Genomic DNA, 11,786 nt, shown 5'->3' with positions numbered 1-11,786 from the left:
GCCAGCCCGTCCAGAAAAGCAGAGTCAGTGCCGAGGGTGTCCAGTGGTGCCCCAGGGCTGACCCCGGTGTGATTCGAACACACAACCTTCTGATCTGGAGTCAGACGCGCTGCCCTTGCGCCACGAGGTCAGGGTGAAGGTGCGGAGCTCCCCCACACGGACCCTGGCCTGGGCGGTGGGAACGTCCTCTCCATGGGGACCACCCCGGGGCTGTGCGGGCACCCCCAGCAAGGCTGGAGCTGTGGAGGGGAAGAGGCAACCTGGGGAGAGAGCGGCCAAGGGCTGTCTGCAGGGAGGAGTCCAGGCTGCGGGGTGAACGTGCAGGGTGGGATGGGGCGAACTGCGGGGTCAGCGCAGGCAGAGGCTCGTCTCGGGGATGCTGTGATGTAAGAATGGCGGCCCAGGGCAGAACACAGAGAAGTGACGTGGTCCCTTCCTGCAGCACAGCCTGAGGTGGACTTCGGGTATACACCCAGAGAAGGTGGTGGGCAGTGTTAAAAGCAGACAGCCCTCAGGCTTGGTCCAGTCTTAGCTGGACATTACAGCTCCTAGTGTCCTGCCCCAGTCACAGCCTTGTGTCAACTCATAATGGCAGCTTGACCTTCTACAAGGAAGGGAAGACATCCCATCAGAGCAAGCAATCTCCACCAACAGCACAGGCAAAATCCAGTGCTAGCTCTGCCTGCCCAGCCCTTTCCTCATGGGTGGCTAGTGCAAGCTTGTCATGGACAAAGGTGTCAGAGAGGAGGTGAAACCTTCCTTCTACCTCTCCAACAACATGCCTACCCCAGAATCGTGAAGGAAGCTTGCTGGCTACAAGTCTGGCTGGGGAAGGGACACGCTGTGGGCACAATATGGGTAGGTGCTGGGGACAACATGCAATGGACAAAGTGCCAGAAGAATCCTGCTTGGCTCAACATACTCCTGCCCACAGCTTAGCCATGGTGGAGGTGGTGGCGATCAGGCTGCCCTGGCGTCCTTTGCAACTGGTGGGTAAGTGGCCTTGGGTTCTGCCCTGCCTCTGGCTTATCCTGTTTCTCTGCCATGTATTCAGCCAGGAACAAGACATTTATCTCTAAACTAGTTATTGTTATACCTCATTGTTCCCCACTGCCTTACCTTAGGCCTTATATCACAAATTCTGACATCTTTGCACTCAGTTCCTGTTTGCCCCACAGCTCATATTAAAAACCTTAGATTTGGAGCTCTGACATTGTTGTTAACATGTCTCTTACCTTTTAGAGAAAATAAATTAAGTATGTGTGTTTGTGATGCAATGCCAAATCTATTGTTGTTATTAAGAATGATCCATTTCAGAAAAATACAGAGAAAGGACAAAAATTGAGAAAATGGTTTGTAAATGCAAATAAAAATTACCCAAATGAGGAATGACATAACTGATAGTTTAATAGATGTGTTTGTGAATAATTGTTTGGGAGTAGAGCCACAGCACGCTCACCCAAGCTAGTTCTAGGGTACATTTCTGCATGGAAATGCTCTTCTCTTGTTAAAAAAAGAAATCTCAGCAGAAGACTCTGAAATCCTGCATTTTTGAGTTTTTAAGAATGAACTTTATTTAAAAATAATAAAATAATAACTAGCATGATGTGGTTACTGCTCTCTCACTGCACGAAGCAGCACTGATTAGCAAGGCAGGAAGTGTTAGGTGAAGGTCTCCTGGGGTGGAATGCTGCTTTGGAAACTTGAATGTATCTACAAGGAGGATGCCTACCTCCACACGAGGAAGCAGAGCTCCCGTTATTACCATAATTACAGAGGGTGTTACATAGATGATATAAAACTACATGAAGTTAGAAAAAAGGTTCCTTTATAGTTATAAACGTATACTGAATGTGAGGAACTCGCTCCAGTTCCTAAAATTCGATGTATGAAAACAAAACCCATCCCTGCTCTCCAATCATATCAATAATCCTCACGCACCTATAATGTGAATGATCAGTGCTGAAGATGGAGCAAAGAGGCAGGCACCTCCATCTCCTCCAGAGCAAACCCTGCCTACAAGGAGGACCTCGCTGTCCCTTCTCCTCCAGCGTGTCTTCCCGCAAGAGGGAGCCATGAACCAGTTGATGGGCTCCTCGAGCGGCAAAGCCGGGCTGGAGATGAGTTTGCTCAGTGAAGGACCCTCCGTCCCTAGGACAGGCTGGATATTCAGCTTGTTTCCTTCCTGGAAACACAGATCTTTCTACACAGCCCATATATTTTGGGGGGCTATTCAGACCCACTGGTCTCTGTTAGACTTTCCCATCAGCCCACAGTTTTGTAGAAGTCTCTGATGTGGCCACACTGGCACCTCTCCTCACCTATCCCACTCTGGCACTTGCTTAATTTCCAGCTTCATGATATAATGGGAGAGAGTCAGCTGCCTAAATTCAGGTATTTAGTGCTGTGTTACGGGCTATGCTGCCTGGTGTCTATTTGCCCCTTTGGCAGCATTGAGTATCCCACAGACCTCTGTCTCATGCTAGTATCTCAGATGCTCTAGGACATCTACAGTGATACCGTATTCAGGCAACTGAATCCTGCCTGGCGATGGGAGTCACCTCAAAGATCAGGTGTCTCCACCTACTGGGTTCCTGAGACAGTCCCCTTGGCTTCACTGAGAACCTGAGCCAAGTGAAGTTTTCTTGTCAAGGCCTTTGTTTCATCTATTACCCTGGAGTGCCTGAAAATGAACATAAACAGCAATCCTGGCTGTCTGGGACACTCAATTGCACCTGCAAACTTGAAACTAAAAGCTAACAAAGAAATCAGAAAGGCAGAGAACAATACACATTGAGTAAGGGGAAGGTTTATATTGTTGATATCAAGGCCACTGAGTCAGAACAACTTCAATAAATGCCACGTATAGAAACGGGCTCAGGTGAGTGACACTGGTTTGTTCTGCTCTGAAGAAGAACATGTGCTGTAAGCTACTGTTTCAATATGACTGCTGGTAGCACAATTCAAACACCATGTGGACCTATCCTTATGAAAACTCTATCATTAACCTCACTTGTCCTCTGTTCTTTGTACACCTGCAAAACTGAGGGCGCTGCTCATGACACCTACAAACTCTGATCAGCTGCACCTCATGCGTGATCCTGCTGCATGTCCAGTGATGCAACACCAGTTCCCAAGGGAAAGCAATAAGAGGTAATGGGCATCCCATCCATAAAGCTTGGAATAGAAAAGGCTCTGCGGAGACCTTAAAGCAGCTTCTTTAGCTTAAGGAGAGTGTAAGGTGTTCCTGCCCATGGCAAGGGGGTGGAACTGGATGAGCTTTAAGGTGTCTTCCAACCCAAATCATCCTGTGACTCTATGAAACACAGTAATGAATTTTATTCTGTTCTGTGAAATGTGTCGTGAAATGTGCTGTGAACTCAAAAAAGAAGTATTTTTTCTTTGTCAATCTATACTCGAAAAGCCGGAAAAGTGACAAAGCATTTCCTCAGTACTCTCTGGAGCTGACAGTAGACAAATACTTATTTCTAGTTTATGGGCATCCCTAAAGCATTTGATCCTGTGTAAGAAAACACACAAGTACTCAAGGGTTGAACAACGACTTTGGGCAATAGCTACAGGAACCTGCAGTGCTGACTGCTTCTAAGATGGCAAGATTTCACTTAATAAGTAGAAAAACCTTTTTTTTTAGTAATACAGTCTGTTCCATGGAAATGAAGTCCTGGCAGCCCAAGCACAAACCAAGCTGGTTAATTCTAGACTGCTGTAACACCTTGTTCTTGGATTATAGCGCTAGCGTTCGAGGAATTGAAGTGTGGGAGAGGAGTGGGACATACTTGCTCAGCCCTGGGGAGTCTTTCTGGAAAATTCCACATGCTTTTACTTAAGTATATTATGAAAACAAATGATCTCTCTGCAGAAGTGCAAGTTTGCAGGTTGATGCATTCCAACTGACACGTATGTTTTCTATGAGACGACAGCCTACTCAAACTGAAACCTTGTGAAAAGAACCTTAATTAATCTGTACAACTTTATTAATAACCTGTTACTTTACCTCTGAGGTGTAAGTTCTTAGTTCTTCAACATTCAGATGCTTGCTCTGCATGACAAAAGTGGAGAGGGGAAATGACGTATGGTCTGTGCTGGCTTGAACAGAATGGGTTAACTAACTATCTAGACATTTTCCAAGGTGTTTGAAAGCAAAATGAGCAAGTGCAGCATCCTGGAAACATAGTTCCTAACCACTAAGAACATCTGTACTTTCGACTGCAGCCTGGAGATCAGGGTCCAAGGCAGATTTGGCTTGCAAGGTAGGAAGTACACAGTATGGTAGGTGGGGAGAGAGAGGGATAGAGGAGGTTCATGGCACAGGGTTTGGGCTGTGTTTCTGATGGTGTAGGGGGTGGATTAGAAGCAGGTAGACTGGTTCAGATGGTCAAGGGTGCAGGGAAAAAAAAATTGAACAGCTGAAGAAAAGCAAAGCCAAAGCCCCAGGAGAAGAGTAGGGAGGGGAAAATCTTTTCCCTTGTGCCCATACATACAAGGGTGTAGGGTCTTCAATATTCCCCTACATCTCTATGAATAATGCTCTGTAACACACCTACCATAGAATCATAGAATCGTTTAGGCAAAAGGGACCTTAAAGCTCATCCACTCCCACTGCCCTGCCACAGGCAGGGACACCTTCCACTAGACCAGGTTGCTCCAAACCCCTGTGTCCAACCTGGCCTTGAACACTGCCAGGGATGGGGCAGCCACAGCTTCTCTGGGCAACCTGTGCCAGCTCCTCAGCCCCCTCACAGCTTCTTCCTCCGATCTCCCCCCTGGCAGGTTAAAGCCATTCCCCCTTGTCCTGTCCCTACAGGCCCTTGTCAGAAGCCCCTTTCCAGATTTCTTGCTTGAGGGTGCACTCAATCTCATCGTCCGTGTCACAGAGATGTTGAACAGCACCAGTCCCAATACCAATCTCTGAGGAACACCACTCCCCACTGGTCTCCACCTGCACATTGAGATGTTGACCACAACTCTCTGAATGCCATCATTCAATGAAGTCCTTACCCACCCAGTGATCCATTTGTTCAGTCCCTGCCTCCTCAGTTTAGAGACAAGGATGTTGTGTGGGACAGTGCCAAATGCTTTGCACAAGTCCAGCTAGATGACAACAGTTACTCTTCCCTTATGACTTAGCCTAATTTCCAGGAGGATCTGCACCATGATCTTGCCGGGCAGCGAGGTGAGACTGACTGGCCTGTAGTTCTCTGGGTCTTCCTTTTTTCCCTTTTTAAAAATGGGAATTTTTCCAGTCAGTGGGAATTTAACCACACTGTCACAGCTTCTCAAATAGGATGCATAGTGGCTTGGCCAGTTCATCCGTCATTTCCCTCAGGATCTGCAGGTGCCTCTCAGCAGGTCTCATGGATATGTGCACCTTCGGGTTCCTTAGATGGTCTCAAACCTGATCTTCTCCTACAAAGGGTTATTTTTCATTCTCCCAGTCCCTGCTTGGGACTATCTGGGGTACTCAAGACATTTCCACAGGGTGAGGAGGTATGGTATGGGTCCAGCCTCATCCTGAAGGATGCCTAAGAATATCAGTAGATGACTACCATGTGGCCACAGAAATCCCCTACCTACTGTTGAAAATGGAAGTTCAGACACGTAGTCCACATAGATATGAATATGTGGCTGAAGCCTACCTCTGTTTTGTAAGCTGTGCCCTGCTCTTTACTTTATTAATGAAGAAGGAACAGCAGGAGACATTGTAATAGACTTGCTCCAGAAGAGCCTGTTGGCTAAGGCAATGTCAAATACTAGCAGGAGAGAATTTTAGACCTGACTCCTCAGGCCATTATCCATCCCAGAGTGGACCAAGGATCCTTTCTTAGCTAAGAATTACTAATTTAATGCTTATATGAAGTTTGCAACAATTTGGCCTGGAAGTTGTGAGGGGGTTTGCTGATATTGGTTGCATTTATTAGATAATTCAGGAGAGAAAACAGAATGACTCATAGTTCAGTTGGATGTGCTGACTGTTCCTCAGCTATTTTCTATATACAGAAGGCTGCTTAGAAGCCTGGATAAAGCTAAGGAAACATCATTTCATGGGGGTTTTCTAAAGATCCAACTCCTATTTCCTTTCTGTCTTATACTTGCACAGCACAGAAAGTTTCATTTTCTATGAACAGAAATTTTCACATTAAGTAAAATACTTTTTTCCCCCTATGTCACTTTCATAGCAGTAACTTGGAGAAGTCCCAGTTCACTTCAGCCCAGATCAACCCCCCTTCTGCTTTCCAGTTGGATGCATCACTCAGAAGTTCAGTTATGCATGCAATCATAATCTACAGGCTGTAGATTACTCGCAGGAAATTTAACCACAAGCCCATTGATCTGATGACATTTTGTGCCTATCCTTTCTCATCAGAGTACAAAACGTTTTCTGTGTGCAGGCAGCAGGACTTGGGATGTCTTGGCTACTTTCCCGTTTGGTCTAAAAGGAAGCTGCATATATTACTGCTATGTAGAAGTATATCTGATTGGAAGCTGCTTCTGTAGCAAATGAGAAATATGAAGGAATATTCTATGTTCACAGAGAATGAAGAAAAAAAAGGAGGAATGTTCTTAGCTTCAGAGATATCTCTGCTCTTCAATTCAGGCTTATTCAGGGTTCTTAAAGAAAAAGATTTCTCTTCTATTTTTTGGTGTTGAGTATATGCTTTCCCTGTTTTTCTTCTGAAGTTACCTTCTTTCACTGCTAGATGGAATAACTTGGTTTAAGGGAAAAATTTCTGATTATACCCACTATAGACAACATGAATTAAGACACTTTGTTTGGATAATATGCTAGATTTCTGTATCTCACACAAAGGAGAAGGACTCATTTTTTATTAAGATTATACTTTATTTTGTTAATTAAGGTTTTATCAAGCTTCTGCTGTAAATTATTTATGGTAATGACCAAGAAAAAAACACATGCACATAATTCACTAAATAGTCCCAGTTTGTCTGAAGACAATTATGTGGGTGATACAACAATTTGATTAATGTAGAAAATGAGGAGTTAGGAAAAAAATATCTTCTACACTTCACCTCACCAGAAGTTTCAATGGAGTTTCTTGGGTAAGTCTCTCAAAAGGGAAAAAAATGAAACCAGCTGGGTATCTAAGGCCACACATATTCAAATACATGAAACTAGATATCCAAACATGAAAATTAGGGGTAGGCTTGCTCTTCATAAATAAATTTGGATTTTGTTGCACCACGGCAAGTTGTAGATGCCGCCTGCATTCACTGCAAGAATTCATATGGAAGAAAGACTTCCCAGGACTGTTTCATACAACACTGCTGGATAAGAGGACATTATTACCTTTTTTGCGTGACAACTCTGTATCTAGGATATGCAAGACCTAGCTCCAGTTCTGTTTTCCCCTGGGGTACTTAGATCTATTAGTGTTCCTTTTCAGACTACCAAGTACTAAAGAAAAATATTCATTTTGCGTTCTTTGCCCTGTTGTATGTAATATTTAAAAAATGATGCATCTAAATGAAGTAGGGACAGTACCCAGGGTCTCCTGGCTTACAGAGGTGGTTCTGTCTGACACAGGGGTGTTTTGGTACAGATCCCTTGCTACCGAAGTGCTTTATTTTGTTTTAGAACTTTTGAGCACTGCATCACAAAGCGGGACCTTATAAATGATTCTATAACCCTCTCTTTTTTTCTCATGGGTTTTTTTCCTACCAAATACCACAACCAGAAGTTCACAATTGAGAAGAACATTTAAGAATTGACCCAGTTGCCCGCACATAGAGACTAGAGTCATTTGAGAGGCCCTGTGACGTTAGAAATGTTGATCTCTGCCTGTGGCTGGTGGGTACCATGCAGGAGCTATGGGAGATCTGCACTCTCACGGAGCAAAATCTGGAGACCAGATGGCATCCCTGAGGTATCTTTAATGAAAATACATGCCCTTAGCTCTGGGCTTGGCCAGCTAAGTAGAATCATAGAATGGTTTGGATTGGAAAGGACCTTAAGATCATCTCGTTCCAACCCCCTGCCATGGGCAGGGATCCCTCACCCTAGACCACGTCACCCAAGGCTCTGTCCAACCTGGCCTTGAACACCGCCAGGGTTGGAGCATTCACAACTTCCTTGGGCAATCCATTCCCGTGCCTCACCACCCTCACAGTAAAGAACTTCTTCCTTAGATCTAATCTAAACTTCCCCTGTTTAAGTTTAAACCCATTCCCCCTTGTCCTACCACTGCAGTCCCTAACGAAGAGTCCCTCCCCAACATCCTTGTAGGCCCCCTTCAGATATTGGAAGGCTGCTATGAGGTCTCCATGCAGCCTTCTCTTCTCCAGGCTGAACAGCCCCAACTTTCTCAGCCTGTCTTCATATGGGAGGTGCTCCAGCCCTCTTATCATCCTTGTGGCCCTCCTCTGGACTTGCTCCAACAGCTCCATGTCCTTTTTACATTGAGGACACCAGAACTGGACACAATACTCCAAGTGAGGTCTCACAAGAGCAGAGTAGAGGGGCAGGATCCCCTCCTTTGACCTGCTGGTCACGCTTCTTTTGATGTAGCCCAGGATATGGTTGGTTTCTGGGCTGCAAGCGCACACTGAAGCCGGCTCATATCAAGCTTCTTATCAACCACCACCCCCAAGTCCTTCTCCGCAGAGCTGCTCTGAATCTCTTCTTCACCCAGCTTGTAGCTGTGCCTGGGATGTACTCTTCTGTGCTCCCCTGACCCAAGTGTAGGATCTTGCACTTGGCTTGGTTAAAGTAGAAGCATCTACAGTGCAGGTTTCTTCATGAGTGTTGTCTCTTGAGGTCCCACTGTAGCTAAACAGGTTACTTGTGTCCTAAAATCACTAATTAAACATCTCATTCCCACATGGCCACATCCATTGTAGATGCCTACATCTTGGTATCTGAGTATAGCACTGACCACCACCATCAAGCGGTCAGCTGGCCGCACATTAGTGTTCAGTGCCATTCCCAGTAAGTTAGACCATACACATGGCCATTCCTTTGCCCCTCTATTCATATGCACATTATTTCAGCAGTCCTGTGTCTTACCAGGTAGCCCTATGAGATTCTCTAGATACCCTAGGGCAGCCCACAGGAGTCATGCCTATATATTTGGGCAACTGAATTGAGTCTGTAATAGCAATCAACTAATATTGCTATCAACAACCAACAAGAAAATTGGTTGTTTAGTTGGTTTAGATTTTATTTTTCCATTGAGGAAATCATGCAGAAGGTAGGGAGGTGTAGTTACTCCGCTTGCTTTTGTGACCCTCTACCATTGTTCAGGTTTAGCCGTGTGCAGCGGTCAAGCTGTACTTGTTGCCTTCCACACTCACCACTGCCAAGGTTCCCCAGACAACCAGATCTGTTCCCACAGCCCTATAAATGCAAGAGCGCTCCCTCCTCCCCTTCTCAACGGTTCTGGTGTTGTGGCCCTTGTCTCCACACTGCAACTGAGACTTTACACCATGAAGATCTTCTGTCTCATGGCTCTTCTCCTTTTCCTCCTCCAGGCTGTTCCAGGTATGGGGGAAGATCCATAGGGGGATCTGCCAGTGTAGGAGGTGCAACTCGCTTGAGCAGTGGTGCAGAATGTAGTCTTCTGTGCTCCTCAGCTCCTTTTATTAGAGCTGTTCCTATTTCTCAGTCTAGAAGCAGAAGTTAACTTTTAATTTCCCCACAGAAGCCACTATCAGGTATTAGCTCTTTCTGACTCTGAAATCTCTTTATGACACTCTGTGGCACTATTGGAAGATGGTACCATGGAAATCATCTGCCTCTTTTTACCCCAGGGTCATAAATTGTCTTCTTTGCCTATGGTAGAAGAGTGGCAGAGGTGTTCTCTCATATTACTTAAGTTGGATTAAACCAGTGTAGTTTACTTAAGCTCTCTGAATATGCTGTTGCCCTTCCTCAGCCGTTCTGCTGCACTGACTCATTTACTGACTGTGCTTTTAGCCTTGCTTTTCTTCATGCTTAACGTAACTCCCCATCTTGGATTAAGGCTTTCAGAGAATGAAGGAAGTGGGCAAACTAGCTGTCTCTGTAACAAGGGGCTCTGTTATCAGCTGGGGCAGATCCCAGCTTTGGGGGATTTTTTGGGGCATACAAGAACCATACTGTCCCTTACGTTACCAGCCTGCAGCATTGCAGTCCCAGAACTTAGAAGCATCCAAAGGCTGGCCTGTTCCTACCCACCACAACATGCATGCCCAGGATATGTTCAAAAACTTGCCATCAACAGCTACATTTTCCCCCCCGTTGTACAAAGGCCTTCCTTGGAGTCCTGTGAGGTCCCATGAGTCTTCTCAACACCCCTGGAAAAACTGCCTTGGATTTTGGGGTATTGGTATCAGACCCCTAATTGGAGTCCATGGGGTTTTTTTGAGGAAGACCATGACTGATCCTGCAGCACAGCTGGAAATCCCATTTTTCCTGTAGGTCTTGGCTTGCCCAAAGACACCTTACGTTGTGTTGGATACCATGGTTTCTGCTTCCGATCAAAATCCTGCCCAGCACCATTTGCTGCATTTGGAACGTGCTCTCGGCGTCAGAAAACCTGCTGCATAGGTATGTAAACCCTGTTTACATACATGTAAAGCATGTGTGTAAACCCTGCCCAGATAGGCAATGTTTGGAGAGGAGATTGCTAAAGTCAGCAAAACACACCCTTACTCTCTTTGTCTCCAAATGGCTTAAGCCATCTTCTCCCACATACAAAGATGAACCTGCCTGTTCCTCCACTAAGGTCAACATGGAGCACAGGAACAGGATGGCCATTTTGGGCTGAACAAACACCATGTAGACAAACATTCTGCCTCCAACAGAGCAGACGCCCAAGGAAATAAAATTGAAATTGTGGCTCACACAGAGTCCTTCTTCTCTGGTGTATCTTCCTTTAATCATCTGTTGGGGACTGCTGACTGCATCCACAATGCTATGTTTAATAGGTGCCAGCTGACCTATTCCCTGTAAATTTATCTAACTCCTTCTGGCCTTGCTTATTTTTGGAACTCCTCCATAGCCAATATATATCATTAATCAATACATGCTTTATAGCCAACTGTGCTACTCATTCCTAAGGTTCATCTGATCCAGCATCCTGTGTCTCTCCATGGCCAGAAGTGGATGTTTCTATACAGTGACTCTGTGTGTGTAAAGTGACTATTAATGACATTATAACCATGTAATTACACTTTCTTATATATTCTCCTGGCTTTCATGAATTTGCAGATCAGGATTTTTATATTTAGGCATCTCTGTATTTAGAAGTCCTTAGTGGATTTCCCCCCTTAGATTAGGAATTCTTTCTGTTTGTTTTAAAACTTCTTCCCTCCTAATTTTATTCAGTGCCTCTTATTTCTGTAGTGCAAATGAAATGTAGTCATTCTGCATCCACCTTCTTCACACTTTTACAATATCCCTCCTTCAGTTACTTCATTACCAAGTTGGTGGGTCACAAATCCCAATTTTAGCAGAAGTATCTGATAATCCCCATAGTCCATCTGTGTGTCTTTGCTTTTGGAAACACAGTGACCAGAACTTCATGACACTTTCCATGTATCATAGAATCATAGAACAGTTTGGGTTGGAAAGGACCTTAAGATCATCTCGTTCCAAGCCCACTGTCATGAGCAGGGACACCTTGCACTGAACTATGTTGCCCAAGGCTCTGTCCAACCTGGCCTTGAACACCACCTTGAATACATTGGAGCATTCACAACTTTCTTGGGCAACCCATTCCCGTGCCTCACCACCATTACTGTAAAGAACTTCTTCCTTATAACTAATC

The 11,786-nt window shown here is 45.2% G+C and overlaps 1 non-coding gene across 1 annotated transcript; it reads right to left on the bottom strand.

Annotated features, from left to right (window-relative positions):
• Positions 1-58: 58 nt before the first annotated feature.
• TRNAW-CCA lies at positions 59-130 on the bottom strand. Its single transcript has one exon. It is a non-coding gene; the product is annotated as a tRNA-Trp (tRNA).
• Positions 131-11,786: the final 11,656 nt, after the last annotated feature.

This window comes from Nestor notabilis, unplaced genomic scaffold (genome assembly GCF_000696875.1).
Source record: "Nestor notabilis isolate BGI_N333 unplaced genomic scaffold, ASM69687v1 scaffold13483, whole genome shotgun sequence".
Lineage (NCBI taxonomy): Eukaryota > Metazoa > Chordata > Aves > Psittaciformes > Psittacidae > Nestor > Nestor notabilis.
The sequence above is the reverse complement of the archived record's forward strand: the minus strand, read 5'-3'. Positions and strand labels throughout refer to the sequence as shown.